The following is a 22,865-nucleotide window of genomic DNA, read 5'->3' on the forward strand; positions in this document are numbered from 1 at the left end:
AATAGGACAAGTGACAACATCTGTTTCAGGATTGCTATCAGGGACAGATGGTGCCTGAAGCCTGTTTGTCAGAGAAATGTAAACATTGTGTATCTTTCTGCAGCATTTGAACAGGGATATAATGCTCTCTGTTGAAGTCAAATATGAAGTAATAGTTGAGCAGAAATGGATCTCATTCCTTGAGGAGGAGGACACGAGACTGCATTCCACACACTCTGCGTATGTTTGTTAGTGTCTGGAATTCTGTAAAACAACAGACTGCTAGATTGTTTCACAAAAGCTACATTTGGTATATCAGTTCCTGCTGAAAACTGTATTGTTCCAGAAGAATTAAGTATTATCACTGACTTCTGAAAATGTGACTTCCCAGGACTGTTTGTTCTGATGGTGCCTTGAATTCCAAACATGACGCACATGCAAATAAGATGTGTAAATTGCTTGTGAAAGAACATTATCACTTAGGAGCTGGTGGTGGTGGTGGTGGTGGTGGTGGTGGTGGTGGTGGTGCACCAAGTTTCACTGTTACTGTGCGAGAAATTTATATTATCAGGAATTTCTTTTCCTCTATGTCTACATCTACATGGTTACTACGCAATTCACACTTAAGTGCCTGGCAGAAGGTTCATCGAACCATTTTCATACTACTCTACCATTCCACACACTAATGGTGCGTGGGAAAAAGGAACACCTAAATCTTTCCATTCGAGCTCCAATTTATCTTATTTTATTATTATGATCATTTCTCCCTACTTAGGTGGGTGTCAACAAAATATTTTCACATTCGGAACAGAAAGTTTGTGACTGAAATTTCATAACTAGATCTCGCTGCAAAGAAAACTGCATTTGTTTCAGTGACTGCCACCTCAATTCGCGCATCATATCAGTGACACTCTCACCCCTATTGCGCAATAACACGAAACGGGCTGCCCTTCTTTGGATTTTTTCAATGTCCTCCGACAATCCTACTTGGTAAGGATCCCATAGCATGCAGCAATATTCCAGCAGAGGACGAACAAGTGTATTGTAGGCTGTCTCTTTAGTGGGTTTGTCGCATCTTCTAGGCGTTCTGCCAACAAAGTGCAGTCTTTGTTTCGCCTTCCCCACAATATTATCCATGTGGTCTTTCCAATTTAAGTTGCTCATAATTTTAATTCCTAGGTATTTAGTCGGATTGACAGCCCTTAGATTTGTGTGATTAATCGTATACCCAAAATTTATCAGATTTCTTTTAGTGCTCATTTGGATGACATCAAACTTTTCTTTGTTTAGTGCCAATTGACACTTTTCACACCATACAGAAATTTTCTCTAGATCATTTTTTAACTGGACTTGATGGTCTGATGATGGTACTAGACAGTAAATTACAGTGTCACCTGCAAACAATCTAAGGGGGCTGCTCAGATTATCACCTAGATCATTTATGTAAATCAGGAACAGCAGAGGGCCCATGACACTACCTTGCAGAATCCAGATATCACTTCTGATCTACTCGATGTTTTACCGTCTCACTACGAACTGTGACCTCTCCGAGAGGAAATTGCGAATCCAGTCACACAACTGAGACGATACTCCATATGCACACAATATGATTAACAGTCGCTTGTGAGGAACAGTGTCAAAAGCCTTCTGGAAATCTAGGAATGTGGAATCGGTCTGAAATCCCTTGTCGACAGCACTCATTACTTCATGGGAATAAAGAGCTAGCAGTGTTGCACAAGAACGATGTTTTCTGAATCAGTGTTAGTTACGTATCAATAAGTCATTTTCTTCAAGGTGATTCATAATGTTCGAGTACAATATATGCTCCAAAATCCTACTGCAAATTGAGGTCAGTGGTATGGGTCTGTAATTCAATGGGTTACTCCTATTTCCGTTCTTAATTATCGGTGTGACCTGTGCTACTTTCCAGTCTTTAGGAACAGACCTTTCATCAAGTGAGTTGTTGTATATGATTGCTAAGAAAGGCACTATTGTGTGTGCATACCCTGAAAGGAACCCGATAAGTATACCATCTGGACCGGAAAACTTGCCTTTCGTAAGTGACTTGAATTGTTTTGCATCACCTACTTTTATGTCACTCATGCTAACAGCTGTTCTAGTTTCAAATTCTGAAATATTTACTTTGTCTTCTTTCGTGAAGGAATTGTGGAAAACTGAATGTAGTAACTCCGCTTTAGTGGCACCATCATCTGTAATATTTCCACCGCTATCGCACAGTGACGGCATTGACTGTTTTTTTGCCACTGGTGTACTTTACATACTACCAGAATCTATTTGCATTTTCTACCATATTTTGAGATACCGTTTCATTGTGAAAACTATTAAAAGCATCTCGCATTCACGTCCGCACTGAATTTCGAGCTTCCATTAAACTTAAGACAGTCTTGGGGATTTTGCATTCTTCTAAATTCGGCATGCTTTTTTCGTTGCTTCTGCAACAGTGTTCTGACGAGTTTCGTGTACCTTGGTGGATCAGTCCTGTCTCTAACTTATGCAGTATGAATCTATCTATTGCTGTTGATACTGCTGTCTTTGAATTTGAGCCATATCTGGTCTACACTTACACTGTAGTTTTAAATAGATGTACAGGGTTATTACAAATGATTGAAGCGATTTCACAGCTCTACAATAACTATTATTTGAGATATTTTCACAATGCTTTGCACACACATACAAAAACTCAAAAAGTTTTTTAGGCATTCACGAATGTTCGATATGTGCCCTTTTAGTGATTCGGCAGACATCAAGCTGATAATCAAGTTCCTCCCACACTCAGCACAGCATGTCCCCATCAATGAGTTCGAAAGCATCGTTGATGCGAGCTCGCAGTTCGGGCACGTTTCTTGGTAGAGGAGGTTTAAACACTGAATCTTTCACATAACCCCACAGAAAGAAATCGCATGGGGTTAAGTCGGGAGAGCGTGGAGGCCATGACATGAATTGCTGATCCTGATCTCCACCACGACTGATCCATCGGTTTTCCAATCTCCTGTTTAAGAAATGCCGAACATCATGATGGAAGTGCGGTGGAGCACCATGGTGTTGAAAGATGAAGTCGGCGCTGTCGGTCTCCAGTTGTGGCATGAGCCAATTTTCCAGCATGTCCAGATACACGTGTCCTGTAACGTTTCTTTCGCAGAAGAAAAAGGGGCCGTAAACTTTAAACCATGAGATTGCACAAAACACGTTAACTTTTGGTGAATTGCGAATTTGCTGCACGAATGCGTGAGGATTCTCTACCGCCCAGATTCGCACATTGTGTCTGTTCACTTCACCATTAAGAAAAAATGTTGCTTCATCACTGAAAACAAGTTTCGCACTAAACGCATCCTCTTCCATGAGCTGTTGCAACCGTGCCGAAAATTCAAAGCGTTTGACTTTGTCATCGGGTGTCAGGGCTTGTAGCAATTGTAAACGGTAAGGCTTCTGCTTTAGCCTTTTCCGTAAGACTTTCCAAACCGTTGGCTGTGGTACATTTAGCTCCCTGCTTGCTTTATTCGTCGACTTCCGCGAGCTACGCGTGAAACTTGCCCACACGCGTTCAACCGTTTCTTCGCTCACTGCAGGCCGACCCGCTGATTTCCCCTTACAGAGGCATCCAGAAGCTTTAAACTGTGCATACCATCGCCGAATGGAGTTAGCAGTTGGTGGATCTTTGTTGAACTTCGTCCTGAAGTGTCGTTGCACTGTTATGACTGACTGATGTGAGTGCATTTCAAGCACGACATACGCTTTCTCGGCTCCTGTCGCCATTTTGTCTCACTGCGTTCTCGAGCGCTCTGGCGGCAGAAACCTGAAGTGCGGCTTCAGCCGAACAAAACTTTATGAGTTTTTCTACGTATCTGTGGTGTGTCGTGACCATATGTCAATGAATGGAGCTACAGTGAATTTATGAAATCGCTTCAATCATTTGTAATAGCCCTGTATTTTGCGTTTATTGTTAGTGGTTTTGGTAGATATGGTTTTGAGCCAACTACAATGACCTTGTTTCACTAATCCCTGTATCCATCATGAAGCTCTATTAGATCAGGATTATTTGGGGCCAAGAGGACAAGAACATTTTTACAACCATTTACAATTCATGTGGGCCCATGAACTAATTGTTCAAAGTAATTCTCAGAGAAAGCATTTAGCACAATTTTGGAAGATGTTTTCTCTCTTCCACCAGCTTTGAACATGTATTTTCGCCAACAAATCGCGTGTAGATTGAAGTCTCCACCAATTGTAACTCTATGAGTGGGGTACTTATTTGTAATGAGATTAAAGTTTTCTTTGAACTGTTCAGCTATTATATCATTTAAGTCGGGGGATCGGTAGAAGGGGCCAATTATTATTTTGGTACGGCTGTTGAGTCCAACCTCTACTCATAGTAATTCGGTGGAACTATCTATTTCAACTTCACTACAAGATAAACTACTACCAAAAGACACAAACACACCACCACCTACATTTTTTAATCTGTCCTTTCTGAACACTGTTTGCACCTGTGTAAGAAGTTCGGCAGAATTTATCTCCAGCTTTAGCGAGCTTTCTGTTACTGTAACTATTACAGCTTCAGTGTCAAACAATCCTACCACAACAAAGGTCAAAAATTAATTATGATTGTAGTGTTGCTCACACTGCTAAATACTGCATTTTTGGGCAACAACAAAGTTATATTATGTGGTAGGTGTCATTAGAGCACAGTTAATAAAGTTACTTCTTGAAATAATGGATAAACTAGGCACTCATCTTTTCGTGTTTCCCACGCTGGTCTCGTTGTGAACTCATGGCTCAATCGTCGAGAATCTAGGTAGTGATGATTCCAAGCTCAGATGCAAAGAGGCCTAGGTGTTATTCTGCGATATTCAAAAGTTTTATAGATGTGTTTCATAAACCATTCTTGAAGATTAAACTTTTGCAGGTTAGGACAATGGTGATGTAAAAAAGCAATCAGCACTCGGAATTTAAGTTACTTCTTTTTTATTACTTTTGTTGCAATATCATTTAACTCATTCCAAAACATCACTTCACAATATAAAACGTACTTGAAAATATTTTCCTCACTGTTAAAGTTCACATTTCATAAACTGACTACAATTTGCATCGTTTTCACATGACGACCAAAGCTCGACTCTCTAATAACCGCTTACGCGCCCAAAAATCAGAGTTACAAGTACATCAAAGATCATAGTGACAAAAGAAAGAACACACATAAAATCATATCATTGCAATGTATACATATCGATGTATCAAAGTACCTCTACATTAATTAAATCAAATCTGAATGTTGTCACAGAAATATGTTAACTATTTTACAGAAAAACAGTAGAATATTGCTGGTATCGAGAGGTTGAGGTGAGGTGCCGTAATGGTTATGTAATTCAGGTACCATTACAAGTGCTTTCTATCAGTGCTTTAAGCTCTGGTACTTTTCCAACACAGCTACGACAATTTACAACTACAATACCGACTGTTGCTTGGTTGATTCTCGTTTCTTTGCCCTGTACCCTTTGAGACTGGAGCCCTTTTTGATATTTCCTCTTTCAATATAGATAAATCAGTTCCAACTAATAACAACCAACTGAAGCAACTACTACCTTTGCTACAACCTGCCATATGGACTGTCATATGATGCTTATGTCACTGACACGACCAATTTCAATCTTTTGATTGCCTTGGCCATTTCCTGCATCCCCATGTATCTTTCACTAAGGTATGAATATTCATTTGTGGAGTATTATATTATCAATCAATAGGATCATGTGGAAAGCACACCAATCGGCTATCACAGGGGTCTATTGCCTTGCGAGCTGTCAAGTAATTGTGTAGGAGGACTGCAACAATTAGTCAGGGAATGATCACACTCAAAGAGGGCAAATTACCTCCACTGGCTTGAGGGAAGGACACTGGAGCTACAGACTGAAAAATCAATGACCGAACTGGTTCCATGTGACACACTAAAATGAAATGAAGTGTCACGGTTCAATGAAACACAGATCAAAATCAGCAATAGTTGCTCTACAGTGCCTCAGTTGGCTGTGGCTGACACTTAATGCTCATGGCCCACTTAACCTTTCTTTTATTTCAATCATTGCTTCTTCAATGTACAGATTGAACGGTAGGGGCTACAGACTGCATCCCCGTCTTACACCCCTTTTAATCCAAGCACTTTGTTCCTGTTTGTCCATTCTTGTTATTCCCTCTCAGTTCTTGCACATAGTGCACATTACTTGTCTCCCTCCCTATAGCTTACCTCTATTTTTCTCAGAATTTCGAACATCTTGCACCATTTTACATTGTCGAATGCTTTTTCCAGGTTGACAAATCCTATGAACAAGTTTTTATTTTTCTTTAGTCTTGCTTCTATTATCAACCCCAACGTCACAATTGCCTCTCTGGTGGCTTTACTTCTCCTGAAGCCAAACCAATCATCATACAACAAATTCTCAGTTTTCTTTCCCGTTCTTCTGTATATCATTCTTGTCAGCAACTTTGATGCATGAGCTGATAAGCTGATTGTGTGCTAATTCTCACGCTTGTCAGCTCGCGCAGTCTTCAGAATTGTGTGGATGACATTTTTCCGAACGTCAGATGGCATTCTGGCATACTCTTACATTCTACACACTAACATCAATAGTCATTTTGTTGCCACTTCGTGCAATGATTTCAGAAATTCTAATGGAATGTTGTGTGTCCCTTCTGCCTTATTCGATTTTAAGTCCTCCGAAGTTCTTTTAAGTACTGATTCTAATACTGGATCCCCATCTCTTCTAAATTGACTCCTGTTTCTTCTTCTATCACATCAGACAAATCTTCCCCTTCATAGAGGCTTTCCATGTATTCTTTCCACCTATCTGCTCTCTCCTTTGCATTTAGCAGTTGAACTCCCACTGCACTCTTTAATATTTCCACCCTTGATTTTAAAGTCACAGAAGGTTGTTCTGACTTTGCCGTATGTTGAGAATGTCCTTCTGACCATCATTTCTTTGTCGATTTCTTCACATCTTTCAAGCAGCCATTTCATCTTAGCTTCCCTGCACTTCCTGTTTATTTCACTTCTCAGCAACTTATTTCTGTATTCCTAAGTTCCACATGATCAACTGAAGTAATTCTTCTGTTACTCATGGTTTCCTTGCAGTTACCTTCTTTGTACCTAGTTTTTCTCTTCAACTTCTGTGACATCCCTTTTAAGATATGTTCACTCTTCTTCAACTGTACTGCCTACTGCCTACTGAGCTATTAGTTATTGCTGTATCTATAGCCTTAGAGAACTTCAAGCACATCTCTCCATTCCCTAGTACTTCTGCATCCCACTTCTTTGCCTACTGATTCTTCCTGACTAATCATTTACACTCCACCCTACTCTTCATCACTACTATGTGCTTCACTGAGTACTTCATAAATGTAGTAAAATCTGATTTAGATATAGCAAATTATGAGCAGAAAATAAATAGTTTTGGGTTAAAAGGCAATACCAGTTAACGTCTCAAAAAATTCAACACGGTCTCAGCAAAATGCGCTCTCTCTCTCTCTCTCTCTCTCTCTCTCTCTCATAATAAACAAATCCTTTTAAGAAGGTTACTTCTCTGATCTCTTGAAATACGCGGAAGTAAAACCGTTGTTTAAGAAAGCTTCAAAAGATGATATGGGGAATTATCACCCCATCTCTATACTCCCTGTCATATCAAAAATATTTGAAAAAATTGCTGCTTTACAGAAACAAAGCTTCATCACACAGAATGGTATCATTTCACATAATCAATTTGGCTTCCAACAAGGCAAAAACACAGTAGATGCGATAAATGCGTTTATCGAAAAAATTACTATATAGGAAAGCTAAGGTCGCAGGAATATTCTGTGATCTTACAAAAGCATTAGACTCTGTAAACCATGCCCTGATGCTTTTCAAACGCAACAGGTGTGGAAAAAGGGATGGTGCTTTGAAATGGTTTGAATCTTATCTCTTGGAGAGGAAACAAAGGGTAGTAATCACATCAAATGGAGCAGATCACTTCTGAGTGGAAAACAGTCACAAGGTGTTCCTCAAAGCTCAATCCTTGGACCCATTTTATTCCTGTTCTATGTAAATGACTTGCCTCTCAATATAAATACTCGTTTAACTTTGTTTGCAGATGATACTTCTGCCCTAATTGAAAATGAAGATTCTGACAATATACCACAGAGTATCATGAATACATTAAGTAACCTGGAAACATGGTTCAGTCAAAATGGCTTAAGGCTAAACATTTCATAAACGCACATGATGAATTTTAAAACCAAACATTCAAAAACTGAAGAAATTTGTCACTCACAACAATCATAAAATGGAAGAACTTTACTCAGTCAGGTTCCTGGGAATAAACTTAGAACTGAGTTGGAATTCTCATATAGAATATCTAGCAAATAAATTAAACAGTCTTACATTTGCAATGGAAAATTTAGCCTGTGCCACTGATAAGGCCACCTGGGAAACAGCATATTATAGCTACTTTGAATCGGTTATTCGCTATGGAATAATTTTTTGGGGAAACTCTGGGAATGTTACACAGTTTTAAAGTTGCAAAAAAAGGATCATTTGCAACTTGTGGTCTGCACAGCAGAGGGCATCATGTCGACCATTATTTAAAGACCTAAATATATTAACTGTCCCCTCTTTATACATCTTTGAGGTGGTTCTTTCCCTATGCAGCAGAGCTGATCTATTCAAAAAGAAATAATTTTGAACACTTATATCACAAGACACACAGAACTTTATACTCACCTCTCGTCACTTAAAACTGTGTGCTCAGGCTTCTCAGTATATCGCCACGAAAATTCACAACACGATAAAAGGGTGCAACATGATGAATATGAAGATAAATATTTTAAAAAGCAAGTTACATGATTTTCTAATTGAATGATGCTACTACTATTCTGTGGTAGATTTCATGAAGGACGAAGTGATACTTTGAGCTGGATCCCTAAAATGGAATAAAAATTTATTATTGTTATAGTACATGCAAATACTGTAAGTTTGACAAATTGAATGTAAGTAAATGCTCCACAAAGTATTATTGTAAGTGTGACAATATTTTAAATAAGCAAATTGCAACCCTGACATGTCTTTTGTATATCAGGCCTATGTTCTGAAATTGTGTACGTTATGAGATGAATAAAACACATAACATTACACATTACATGTTGTGATATGACTCTGTATCTGCTCCTGAGTACACCTTACAATCCAGGATCTGATTTCAGAATTTCTGTCTGATCATGATGTAATCTAAGTGAAATTTTCCTGTTCCACCTGGCCTTTTCCAAGTATACCATTCCTTCTTGTGATTCTTGAGTAGAGGACTCATTATTACTCACTGAAATTTGTTACAGAACTCAGTCATTGTCCTCTCTCATTCCTTGTCCCTAGCCCATATTCTCCTGTGAACTTTTCTTCTACTCCTTCCCCTACAACTGCATTCCTGTCTCCCATGACTGATTTTCATTTCCCTTTACATACTGTATTACCTTTTCAATATCCTCATACTTTATCTTTTCTTCTTCAGCTTGCGATGTTGGCACTATACCTGAGCTACCATTCTCAGTGTTGGTTTACTGTTGATTCTGATAAGAATAACTCTATCACTTAACTGTTCGTAGTAACACACACTCTACCCTACCTTCCTATCAATAACAAATCCTACTCCCATTACACTATTTTCTGTTGTTGATATTACCTACACTCATCTGACAAGAAGTCCTTGTCTTCTGCCCATTTCACTTCACTTACCCATACTGTATCTAGATACAGCCTTTGTATTTCCCTTTTCAAATTTTCTAGCATCTCTACCATGTTCAAGTTTCTGACATTCCACAGCCCAATTCGGAGAACATTATCCTTTCGTTGATTATTCAATCTTTTACTCATGGACAACCCCCCCTCCCTCCCCCCCTTGGCAGGGTCCTCTGAGAGATCCGAATATGAGACTATTCCAGAATCTTTTGCCAATGGGGAGATCATCATGACAGTTTTTCAATTACAGGCCACATGTCCTGTTGATACACGTTGTGTGTCTTTAATGCAGTAGTTTTCATTGCCTTCTGCATTCTCATGCCACTGATCACTGCTGATTCTTCCACCTTTAGGGGCAGTTTCCCCACCCGTAGGACAAGAGTGCCCTGAACCTCTGTCCACTCCTCCGTCCTCTTGACAAGGCCATTGGCAGAATGAATGTCCTTGGCCACCAACGCTGATTATTAATCGAAATTTAAGCAGTGGTGGGATTTTAACCCGGGACCGAGGATGTTTTGATTACTAATCAAAGATGCAACCCCTAGACGTTACAGAGGGTAAAATCTATAGTTGTCCATATATGAACTACTACAGGTGCTAATGGTGCAATGAGTGTACTTTATCACAAAAAATGTCCACAAGAACCAATCTACAGACACCACCTGATGTTCTTTCAAGATGAGTCTGGTTCTGAAATAAGAAAAGTAATTACGGAGGGTAAAAGCATGGACAAAAGGAGAAGAGCTTTCTGAAGAGCAATACTTATTATTGGATAAAATGATTTTAGGGCCAATGACAAAAGCCTGATTCTCTTCATTGTGGATCATTCACCACAGAGCTATCCCCATTGGCACAACCCCAACCGCAGCTGCCTGGCACTGCTTGGAATTCCATGCCCCTGACTCCAGCAGGTAAATTAACTTTTAAGCTCTAGCACCAGCAGTGTGTGCCATGCCTTGTTAGAGGGCTACAACTATACAGACACCTGTTTACATCCCCAGCTTCTGCTTTTAGTTCATATTTGGTGTACAAAGTGAAATGCGTCTGTCTTTTTATTACATCAAATAACTAACAAGAGGGGCTTGTACCCACAAACCATGATTTTGCTGAAACTGCTCTATCATGCTTCTGGATGAACTAGAGTTGCATCACCGACGAAGCCACACTGTATCCCTTTGCTGTGTTACTAAGAGTGTAACAATGAAAAACACCTGAATTGTCTATTTCCAGCTGCTCAGTACAATTCTGTGGCATTTAATGCTTTTCATTCAAAGCTGATAAGAGTACCAAAGGAAAAAGTTGTCTAGTATAAGAGAGAAGTTCTATTTTATATGGCACTGCTACACAAGTATTTTGGCACATGGCATCATGGGAGTGATTACAATATTGATACAGAATGACATTTTGCAACAGCACATGGTAAAAATACTTGCAATGTACTTGGGAACACTGTCAGACATGCTTTAAGAAGAGGGAGGGAGGGAGGGAGGGAGGAAGGATGGGCAGGGGGACACGTGAGAGCGACCAAAATTGTGAAAAAAATTTTTGTTGGCTCTTCATTCACTACATGGTACTAAAATTTCAATTCCTGAACATTACATTCAGTTCCACTTCGAAGTGTGATAAAAATGATAACTGAATTTCGTTTATTATGTTTGTTTGCAAGTGGTTACAAGGGAGTGAAGTTTATTGAAGTTGTATGCAGACCTATTATTACAATCTGCAGCATGCCTCTTTCCAGTGATGTGTAATTACTACCCTCGAATAATTTAGGCAGTCTACAAACTCTGCCAAGGTTAGGATTTGATCCCCCTTCCATACTGTCATTATTGGAGGAAATCTATCACAGGAGAATTGCTGCACTTGGCATTATCGCTACTCAGTTTGTAAATCAGGTTAACTACAGAGGTCAAGCTAAGCAAACACTGCTCGAGGATGAAGAGGATGTGTATCATTTGCAATAGTTCACTGACAGAAGGTACAAACACTATCAAATCTTTGATTCAGGTTTCCCGTAGCTTACCTTCTGGAAACTTTATTTACCTCTTCCTCACAAACTACTGGCTGTACTCAAATTTGGCCTGCAACTAGTCAGAAGTATAGTGAAATATTTCGTGGAAGGAGTTTTCATTTAATGCAGTACTAAGGCATTTACGTAACAGAAAACCCTAAAAATTTAGTACATTTTCACAAATATTTGGAGAGTTGCAAAAATCGAGCAAAAGATCAAAATTCTGTTCAACAGATATTTGCAATAGCGACATCTAAAAAATGCATTAATGCATTTATTTTGTTCTCGTAGATTTTCAAAAATGAATATATGCACTCACCTTGTTGAAAAAGTTCTATTGTTTATAATTAAAAATGTATATAATCAATAAGCATGTAAACCTTTGTGTAGACATAAAACTTCTTAACAACTGTGCCAAAGTTAGTTAGCCTACATTGTCCTGAAATCTTTAAACTTTATACTGCCTTTTTTTTTTCTTTAAAGTATTTCCATTTTGCGAATGTCCTCCCATAACAGCAAGTCTACAAAAGCCATATGAAATTGAAAATGTGACATCTCAGGTGCAGTCCGCTCTTACTCAAGAAACCACTCCTGGAATCCATTTTTAATTATCTACAACAACATAACGTGTGCAGTCTCCAGTGGAGATATTGCAAAAAAACTAATGAAATATTTAAAAAACAAATAAAATGGACAAGAGATTTTATCTCAATTTTAAATATTATATTGTGCATGAATACTGACCCCTCAGGTGGTAGATAATTTTTCTCAATCACCACCACTTAAAATTCTGTTAGAGACTTTTGAGTGCAAAGAATAAAAAAGATGCACTCTGACAATAATGGACAATGTAGATGAAAAAGGACTGTTCAATTGTCTTCGTTCTCTCTCTCTCTCTCTCTCTCTCTCTCTCTCTCTCTCTCTCTCTCTCTCTCTCTCATCTTCGCTGCGAGAAGTCTGACATATTGGCAAGCGCTGTTGAATGTAAGATCAATTGTAATCGTAATTTGATAATATAATAGTTTCATGTTAATAGCCTATTCATTTTTATTTGTAAGAGGTGCGCCCTATCTCATGCCAACTTTCTTTAAATACCTGTATTTCAAGTAATATTCAGCGCCACAATTGCAGCTGCCGCTGCGGCCAAAGACGCCATTATGTGGCAATCTTAATTTGTAAAATTAGCGGAAGCGAAGAATTCGCCCGCATAAATTATAATAAGCATTTTTTTCCACAGCCGACAAACATGGCAGCAGAAGACAGTTGTAAGATTTTCATTTTCAGTTCAACGTCCGAGATCCAGACTCTACTACAATGCATTATAAAAAAAGGTGGTAAGAAATAATGCTTGAGCAGAAAAGTTTAGCTGAGGCAAAAATATAGAAAAGTTTATTTCATTTTTCAACTTAAATTTAACGTGTTTCAATATCAGTGTGTTACAGTTATTAGTATGATTAATAATTTTGCTCAGAACTAACTTTTATTAAACAACCAATTTTACAAAAAGCAATTTGATTTAAATGCAGAAATCAAAACCAAAATTATCAATTATTTTGAGAAGAGCCCACCACATTAGGACAACAAAATAAAAAGAAATATTTTATTATATTTCCTCTCATTTAACGACAACGTCTGTGTAAAGCGAGAAATGCTAGCAAAATGAAATACAGCTACTGTGCACATCTAGTAATTCCGAAAATGTTAAGCACCCCTTCTTGCACTCTCATTCGAGTGTGTGTACTGAATGGTACATGAAGTATGCATACTCTCCAAAGATTTACCCATTAATTACAGGCTTTTTAGGTAAGTTTTACTTCTTAAAAATGTCCTCTGTTTTGCACTACAGAATTAATGGATTTGTAATTCAGTTTTTAAGAATCCTAATACCACAGTGTGCTTCCTGAAGAAAACTGCAGACTTCACAGTTTGTTACTAAAATTGTGTAGCTTTTTTGTAAAAAGTTTTTTAATTATAACATTTTTTCCTCAAATAAATGTAAACCACTATTTTGTAAACACAAACATGAATACATCAAAAAAGCAAAACGGTATTTTTTATTCTGTAGGACTGTCTTTACAGACACTTGGCCTGGAAGACGTAGCAGATAACTCTGCAGAAATTACATATGTGACAGGGGAGGAAAATAAACTAATTCAGAAAACTGTTGCCTTTGACAGTTTCATTGGTGAAGTTGGTAAATGCTCAGTGAAAGCAGTAATACACCAGCATCTGAAGAAATTGCAACAACAACACATTGGAGAAGTGAAAGGGTGTGTACAGGCTGAAAAACTATAGTGCTTCACTGTGATTTTGCTCAAAACTCATCTGTAATTCTCCCACGAGAAGTGCAAGAGTATCACTGGAGTAATGGACAGGTTTAAAATTTTACAGGCGTGACATATTTTCAAAACACGACCACAAGTGTTGCAGTTATAAGTAGAGGCACCTGTTTGTGGTGAAAATTTTTGCCCGATTTCATCATTTTTAACAAGTTATTTCGGTATATTTTTCACTAGTCTTTTTTCCATTTCGTCAATAATTTCGCAAATTTTATTTCCACTTTTCAGCAGGAAAAGGTACAGGAAATACATTTATGGCACATTTGCAGTGAAAAATCTTATTTTACATAAATTGAAAAAGCATAAAAATTGTTGTTGTTGTTGTTGTTGTTGTCGTCGTCTTCAGTCCTGAGACTGGTTTGATGCAGCTCTCCACGCTACTCTATCCTGTGCAAGCTTCTTCATCTCCCAGTACCTACTGCAACCTACATCCTTTTCAATCTGCTTATTGTATTCATCTCTTGGTCTCCCCCTACGATTTTTACCCTCCACACTACCCTCCAATACTAAACTGGTGATCCCTTGATGCCTCAGAACATCTCCTTCCAACCGATCCCTTCTTCTGGTCAAGTTGTGCCACAAACTTCTCTTCTCCCCAATCCTATTCAATATTTCCTCATTAGTTATGTGATCTACCCATCTAATCTTCAGCATTCTTCTGTAGCACCACATTTCGAAAGCTTCTATTCTCTTCTTGTCCAAACTATTTATCGTCCATGTTTCACTTCCATACATGGCTACATTCCGTACAAATACTTTCAGAAATGACTTCCTGGCACTTAAATCTATACTCGATGTTAACAAATTTCTCTTCTGCAGAAACGCTTTCCTTGCCATTGCCAGTCTACGTTTTATATCCTCTCTACTTCGACCATCATTAGTTATTTTGCTCCCCAAAGAGCAAAACTCTTTTACTACTTTAAGTGTCTCATTTCCTTATCTAATACCCTCAATATCACCCGACTTAATTCGACTACATTCCATTATCCTCGTTTTGCTTTTGTTGATGTTCATCTTATATCCTCCCTTCAAGACACCATTCATTCCGTTCAACTGCTCTTCCAAGTCCTTTGCTTCTCTGACAGAATTACAATAAATCTTATTAAAACACAAATACCAAATCGTGAAAGTTTGGAAAACATTTATCCTGTCCCAGTCTATGTACACAACACACAAGTCAGTCTGAGAAAGACAAGGATACCATGACTTCCATATTACTGGGTGTCAGAGCTGTTCTCCTGTCAGACATTATATTGCAATATCTAGAAAATGATCTCTCACTATCAACATTACTGACTGGGATCCACAAAGCCTTCACTGCAGCTTCCACAAAAAGTCCGTACTCTGCATCCAGGGAAAGAAGAATACCAATCACATCAACATCTTTACCTTCTCTACAAGAACTGGCTACTCAATACCTAAACAATGTGTATGGTACAAGAAATTCTGTCGTTGAAAATTCTTGTAGAATGGGAATTTTCTTTATCAGCTGAGAGATTTCAGCACTGTCTAAATTGCCTTTTATTATGTTTCTCAGATCAAACAATTTACCTGTAGAAGAAATGATAATATTTCCTGTATCACACTTCATCAAGTGGTTCAAGTTTTGTAAGACTTGCTCTACCTACAGATTGGAAGAGTGATGTTAACTGTAATTGCTTATGCTCTGGCAGGTTAAGAAGTTTTTCTGAGGTTGTCTCGAAAAAAAATCCATCCTCTAGTAACTTAAAGCTCTTTGCAAGGTCATCAAGCTTAGACTGCGGAAGATGAATTAACGGGATCTTGGAGCCCTCTAATGTCAGCAGCAAATTGCAACATTTTGAGCAGTGCTCAAGAAGAAAAATAGCTAGGCATTGAATTTTTTTTGCTTCAGCAGAAGTCAAAGCTTTAAAATAATTGACAGCTACACTCTCATCTTCAACAGTTTCAACAAATTCTACTGTATCACAGAGATATTCTCCAAGGTACTCGACACTTTGAAACCATGAGTTCCACCTGGTGATGACAGGAATAGGGAAAAGTTTAGCTTTTGTGTGTACACCTACATATTTCTGAGCTAAGAACTGAATGTATGCATGCTTTCTCTTTTGGATATTAAGGAAGATGTGTTTCGTCTGCAAAACACAATGGTTCAAATCAGCAAGTTCCACAGCCCACACATTGCCAACCAAATTTAATTTATGAGCCCAGCATTGTGTGTGTACTAACCCTTCTGAAACTAAAACCCTAACTGCTTTTATACACTTCCCCATATAACGGGCTGAATCTGAAGTTATAGAAACTACATTTCTGTACTGAATTTCAAGTTTCTGTATTACACTCATAATTGCTTGTGCACATTCTGTAGCATTTGCATTTTCAATAACTTTCACTGCCCCCGACAATTTCTGAACTACACCATCGCCACAACTAAGTACTTTTATCAGAACCACGAACACGCACTGCCCTTTTCTGTCTGTCATTTCATCACAAAGAATTGAAATTCTTTCGCCTTTCACGGCTCCTTTTAATCTTTCCTCTTCTTCTTTGATGATTCAAGGTATGTAACCTTCCCGTACTCTTCCAGCTGAGGGTAAGTATCCAGCACCTTAAAAATGTCAATAGAACTGCTATTAGATTACTATGTATCGAATTAAATTACCACATTACCCAATTATAAGACTAAGAGAGTGCTCGAGGAAAAATTATTTTTAATATAGGCCTATTCTGACCAACAAAAATTACTGGTTATCGAGATTACCTAATCTTTGCCGCGATTAGCAGATGGTAAATTAATTATTACACAAACCTGGTATGTATTTGTTCATCCATTCTCTCAGCTTCGGATGATCAACTTTTTCCATCGGAATGTTAGCCTCAATGAAAGCTCGAGTAGTCGATAAAATGAATTCTTCTTTATCATTTTTCGCTCGTTTTGTCGCTGCAGTGACTTCCGTGAGTGTAGCTTGTCTTTTTATACCAGTAGTTGTTAGCACCTTCTCCTTGTTCTTCTTATGCGAAGAACTGTTATTAATGTGTTTCAGGCACGTGTCTTTCCTCTGCCACTCAATACGCACATTGCAGTATTTGCACATAAGTATCTTCCCACTTTTGTCGAAAACATAAAATCCTTCTGACGAAAATACCTTTTCTCGGTTGAAAACTGTCACTACCATATTAATTATCTGTAGCACGAAAACAAAACACAAAATACCACACTCAATGCACCGGCGATCCACAACGATTTCCAATACGCAATACTGAATACACCGCGAGAACATTGCAGAATGTCTTGGGAATACTCGATATATTATATATATCGAAATGGTGTACAATCGATATCCACATAGTATTACCATAACTCCAATCGAATTTCCGCAGTTAAGTTCAAATGACGAGATTTTGCAAAGTTTCGTCAATTATTTCACGATTTGGTTTAAAAGTAAATAGTTTCGCGTTTTCAGCAAAATGTGTAAAATTTCGTGAAAATTTCGCGATTTCGCGCTTTGCGAAAAACTGGTGCCTCTAGTTATAAGCAATGTGCAAAATTCTGCAACTGTGAACAGGGGGCAGAAAAGATCTTTATTTCTGATGGTGTTCCTAGCCATTTTAAAAATCATTACTAGCTGTTTGAATGGAGTAAGTCGCTTGTGCCAGCTGACTGGGTATACAGTGCTACTGGTCACAGGAAGGAGCCTTGTGATGGTGTAGGCAGCCTGCTGAAGCACAATGCTACAAAACACTCTTCCCAGACCAAATACAGCTGAGATTCAGAATGCTGAGTATTTTACGAGAGTCATGAAATCTTACACATCCACAGCCCTAAGTCTTGTCCAAAGAGGAAATCAAAGAATTCCATGACCACAAAAGAAATAATGGTCCAAACAAACTACTACTGTGAAAGGAATTCAGAAGACATTTTTGGACTAAGTGATGAGCGAACTCGCATTGCAAACACTTTAAAGAGCAGCAAGAAAGAAGAAATTTCATTTATTCGGCCAACACCTCAGAAACAGCAGCATAATATTCAGATTCACAGCCTGAGAAGGGGGATGTTTGTGGCCTGTGTGTATGACTGTGACTGGTGGACTGCAGAGATTATAGACACCAGTTATGAGTTAAACGAAACTGTAGTGAACTTTATGCTACCACATGGACCAGCAGCTGGATATAGGTTTCCAGCTGAAGGACAGCAACAACACCATCAGTGATCACTTCCTGTTTACAATGTTTCGAATATTATAAGAGCTCCAGTTCCTACTGGTTCAACGGGAAGGCATTACTCTACATCAAAAGAAGGTACTGAAGCAGTGAAACATTTCAATTCACTGACTGGCTACTTTCAGTACAAAACAGAGTGCACAGAAGTTGTATAAATTGAAACCTTTTAAGTCTTTGGACCTTTCACACACATTTTGAAACCATTTAAAATGCTTAACAAAATGAGTCTCTTACTCATCATTCAGAAATAAAATTATGTTAAATAAGGCTAGAGTTTGATTTTTGTGAGTCTGGTATGCAATAACATGGTAATAAAACAGGTTTTATGTACGGCAAATATTTCAATTGTTTATAAAACCTGTTCTACCTAAAAGTGGAAGTTCTCCTTTTCAGGGAATGTAGAACTTTATGATACTAATCAACACAAAACTTTATGGATTGGTATTTCTGAAAAAAAAAAATTTCCACAAATTATACGAAAGTTCAGAATGCTATAATAAAAGAACTTTGACAGGTAAGGCCAAATGGAGGATTTTGGTGTAATCTTAGCAATTATCTTTCAAATTTAAAAATCCCAACAAAATATCTAAAACTGTTCCAGAGATACGGCATTGTAAAATTTCCAAAATTTGCATCTTCAAAATGGTATGCACAGTGTCAGGGTGAATACATAGACAAGGAAAAAAATTCCCAGATTTTCCCCAGATCTCCCGGTTAAAAATACATTTTCCGTGTTACGTGACAGTATACTTTCTCTCTGAACTGTAAAAATTATCCTTTGAATGGTCATGCTTTTATACAGCAGCGTAGAATTTCCCAGCACTTTAGAAAGTGAAACTCAAGGGGGGGAAAAAAAAAAAACACATTTTGGAAAGATTTTTGATGTGCAGCAACATGTACGCTGCATATTTTCGTATTACGAAAGTATAAATTCGAATTCCACCAACAGTAAAAGTTAATGGTTTAAATTAATATGCATACTGTTGCTACAAGAAAAGAAAAGCTTTCGCATATAATATTTGTCTTGAAGATTAATAAGCTACAATAGAAGCTAAGCTTTCACATATAATGTTGATCTGCTTAACTCATGTTACACTTTAAGATACATCACACAAATACGACAGTAAAATTTTTAATACCGACAGAAATCGCTGATCTTCTGGGCTCGAAATTCGTCATCAAAGAGTTTATTTTTAAAAGAGAGAAAACACACTGTGGTTTAAGAAATTCATCGTACATTCTCGCGCATAGTTCATCTTGCGTAAAAGGCAAATTTACTTTGAACATAACGCTTTTCGAACAACAATTCGCAATATTTTCCCGACCTGTTAGAAATAGATTCATTTCAGCAGTTGCCAGAGAGCGCCAGATAAGAGGTGTCACCGCGCTTGTGCAACTACGGTGACATAGGAAGCCCGTATGTTCATACGTGTAAAACCTTAAAAGACCTTACATTATGTCATAAAAGAAACAAGACATCAGAGGATACTACAAGGACGTCGGAATTTCGTGAACCATACTAAAATGCATAGTTCACCTTACAGCGCACATTTGTATGTCCAGATTCCCAATGACGTAGGCCTCGACCCGATATGAAGCATTTCAGTGTGGTTTTCGGGACGTAAATTTTCTTGGAGTGCCAGTACTGTATTATCTCATGTTTGGTTCTTTATTATGGCATAATGCCATACATGCTAGAAGATGAAAACATTCACTTGAAATGCAGCGAACAGTTGAAACTAACCAATAGTGTGGAATTAAACACTTTGTTCCAAATAAATTGAGTGCCTCAGCAGGAAAGCTTACAGAAAGCCAAATTTCTTCAGTAAACCGACAAAAATAACCTCGGTGTTCTGCAAGGTGGTTACTGCTCGACTGTCAGAAAGGTGGAAATAAAATTAAAACTAGTAATCTATTTTAGCCTTCCGTAATTAAGTGAATGTATTTTAATTCACTTGATAGATCCCAGCCTCAGAAATCCGTCTGGTTTTCATTTGACGTGAGAGCAGTACAGGAAGAGGAAACAGAAAAATCACTAAACGTAAACACGGGTCACGTGGAGACCACCCCCACCCCACCACTATAACTCAGACTGCTCTGTGCATCAGAACGTAAAAAAAAAAAAGAAAAAACTTTTCAAAAAAATAAGTTCAGTTTGTAGCGCACATCTTTATGAAGAGTCTGATACATAAAACATATCTTCGAGTAAATGTAAGACACGTTATTTTGTCTTAAGTGTGCAGTGCAGTGCCACACCTCTTCAAACAACATTCTTATACCATATGTCACTGCGTTCCGCTCTGTGGAACTCACAAGTGTATATTTTGTAACGGATGTCATCTTGCATCTAGGTCTATTACAGGGGTATGAGCCATGAGGTAAGGGATTGGGAGCACAGGTTGTGTAAGGATGGACGAGTATATTGTGTAGGTTAGGTGGATGGTGGAATACCGCAGCAGGAGGGGTGGGAAGGATAGTGGGTAGGGCACTTCTCATTTCAGGGCACGACGAGAGGTAATCGAAATCCTGGCGGAGAATGTAATTCAGTTGCTCCAGTCCCAGATGGTACTGAGTTATGAGGGGCCAGACTGTGGGACTTTCGGAGGTGGTGGGAGACTGGAAAGATAAAGCCTATCGTGACTCATCATCTCTGCTATATGGTGAGTAGCAACTTTCCTTCTCTCGTAGTTACATTTCATCCTGGATTTTCCATTGTTTGGTTATGCACTTTTGTCACCCAGTCACAGCTCACGTCAGGTGATCTCGCCAGCCAATGACAGCAGATATTCAGAGCACAAGACCCATGATTTAGTCGACCAATAGCAACACCGTTGTTCAGTAGTGTGAACAGACAAATAGATGAAGTTAATAGTTTAAATTAATATACATACAGTACAGCTGCAAGAAAAGCTATGCTTTCACGTATAATATTAGTCATCAAAAAAAAATTTTGGGTGTAGTTAAGCAGGGTCCTAAGAGAGCAGCTTAAATTGCAGTGGCAGCTGAATATTTCTAACAAAAGCAATTCTAAATGTCACTGCTGTGCATCAAGCATTCCATCAAGAACTTCGACTTTTCCATAGGAGAGCCAATTGCTCAAGACCTCACTTTGCATTTTTTTTTTTTAAGGATACTCATACTTTATGCCGTTGTTATTGCCTAATTTGTAATCTATGGAAGAACTAAAATAAAAATTGCCCTGAAACTGTCTTCCTTTAATGTGTGTTACTCAAGATATACCAAACACAAATGTGCCAGTAAAATTTTAAATAATGGCATAAATGGATGGTCTTCTGGGCCCAATGTTTTTCGAAGTGGCTGATCCTCGAAGTGTTAAGTTTTGAATGAATGTCAAAGATATCGCAATTTAAGAAATTCACTGCACATCATCACACATAAGATAATTCAACTTGCGTAAAAGAAAATTTACTTCAAAAGTAACGCTCCCAAACCACTATTCGCAACATTTGCCCTTCGACCTATTACAAATGTCAACAGTTGAGACTTCACGCTGATCAAAATGAGGTGCATGAGAAAGGTGCATCTAAAGAAGTTTGTAGTTACAAAACATTGCACAGCCTTCGACACATTTTGTTGTCGGCTGACACGTGTGTGCACTGTGTTTTGTTGCTGTAAAGGGCACATTTTGTTTGAAACAAGAATTTTATTTTCATGTTAGTCTCTTATTTATGAGTCATTTCTGCAGTACTATTCTGCAGTAGTGGGCTGAAGTAAAATTCTTTGTTAGAATATTGGTTCTCACCAGTCAAAATCACAAAAATTTAACTGAAAACTGGAACCATCAAAAATTTACATTATTCTAAAATTACACAGTTTTTCCTCAGAGAAAAAAATTACAGGATTTTCTCCAGATTTTCCAGTTGTCCTGGGGTGTATACACCCTCAGTAGGCTAATAAACATTCAAATTACACTGCAACAGACCCATGTTGTGAGTGGATACTGTGGATACTGTCAGGACCCTTTCTGCCATATTTAGGGCGAGAGTTGAAATTTGGGGAACGTGGGAAGATTGCTGTCCAGATGTGTTTCTAATTCTGTAATTACTACAATATGTGACTTTTCTTACTGCTATTTCACAAATCTGACTATCCGTTTGTATGGAGTGTAGTAAGAAATTTTTACATGTCAATGCTTTTTACACCATCAACTTTGTTTTGAACTTCATCATGCCTGTGCTAGCAGAGGAAACCTCAGAGAAACTTGGATGAAACATTAGAATGTTTGTAGTGATTTATTACATGGAAGTATACAAATGACTTTCCGTAATCATAACAAAATACCAGCATTAAATCTTAATTTGCAGCATTTCGTAACATTAATATAGCATTATAATGGACCATATGTGTGAACCTGATGACCTCACTTAGTCCCTCACAGTGAAGACTAGAATTGTGTGTGTACTCCGTCTTTGAATAAGAACATAATGATACCGAAATTCATTACAAATGACAAAAGCTGGTGCAGCAGTAAACACTGCCATGTGAAAAATGTAATTAACACCTATAAATCAACTAGCAGACAAGAAAGAAGTTAACACCACAC

General features: G+C 38.1%; 1 protein-coding gene across 2 annotated transcripts in view; it reads right to left on the reverse strand.

Moving 5' to 3' along the window:
• The window catches only part of LOC124775018 (male-specific lethal 3 homolog), a 104,265-nt gene that overhangs the window by 63,475 nt on the left and 17,925 nt on the right, over positions 1-22,865 (reverse strand). The window lies entirely within an intron of this gene.

Source organism: Schistocerca piceifrons, chromosome 2 (assembly GCF_021461385.2).
Source record: "Schistocerca piceifrons isolate TAMUIC-IGC-003096 chromosome 2, iqSchPice1.1, whole genome shotgun sequence".
NCBI classification, from domain to species: Eukaryota; Metazoa; Arthropoda; class Insecta; order Orthoptera; family Acrididae; genus Schistocerca; species Schistocerca piceifrons.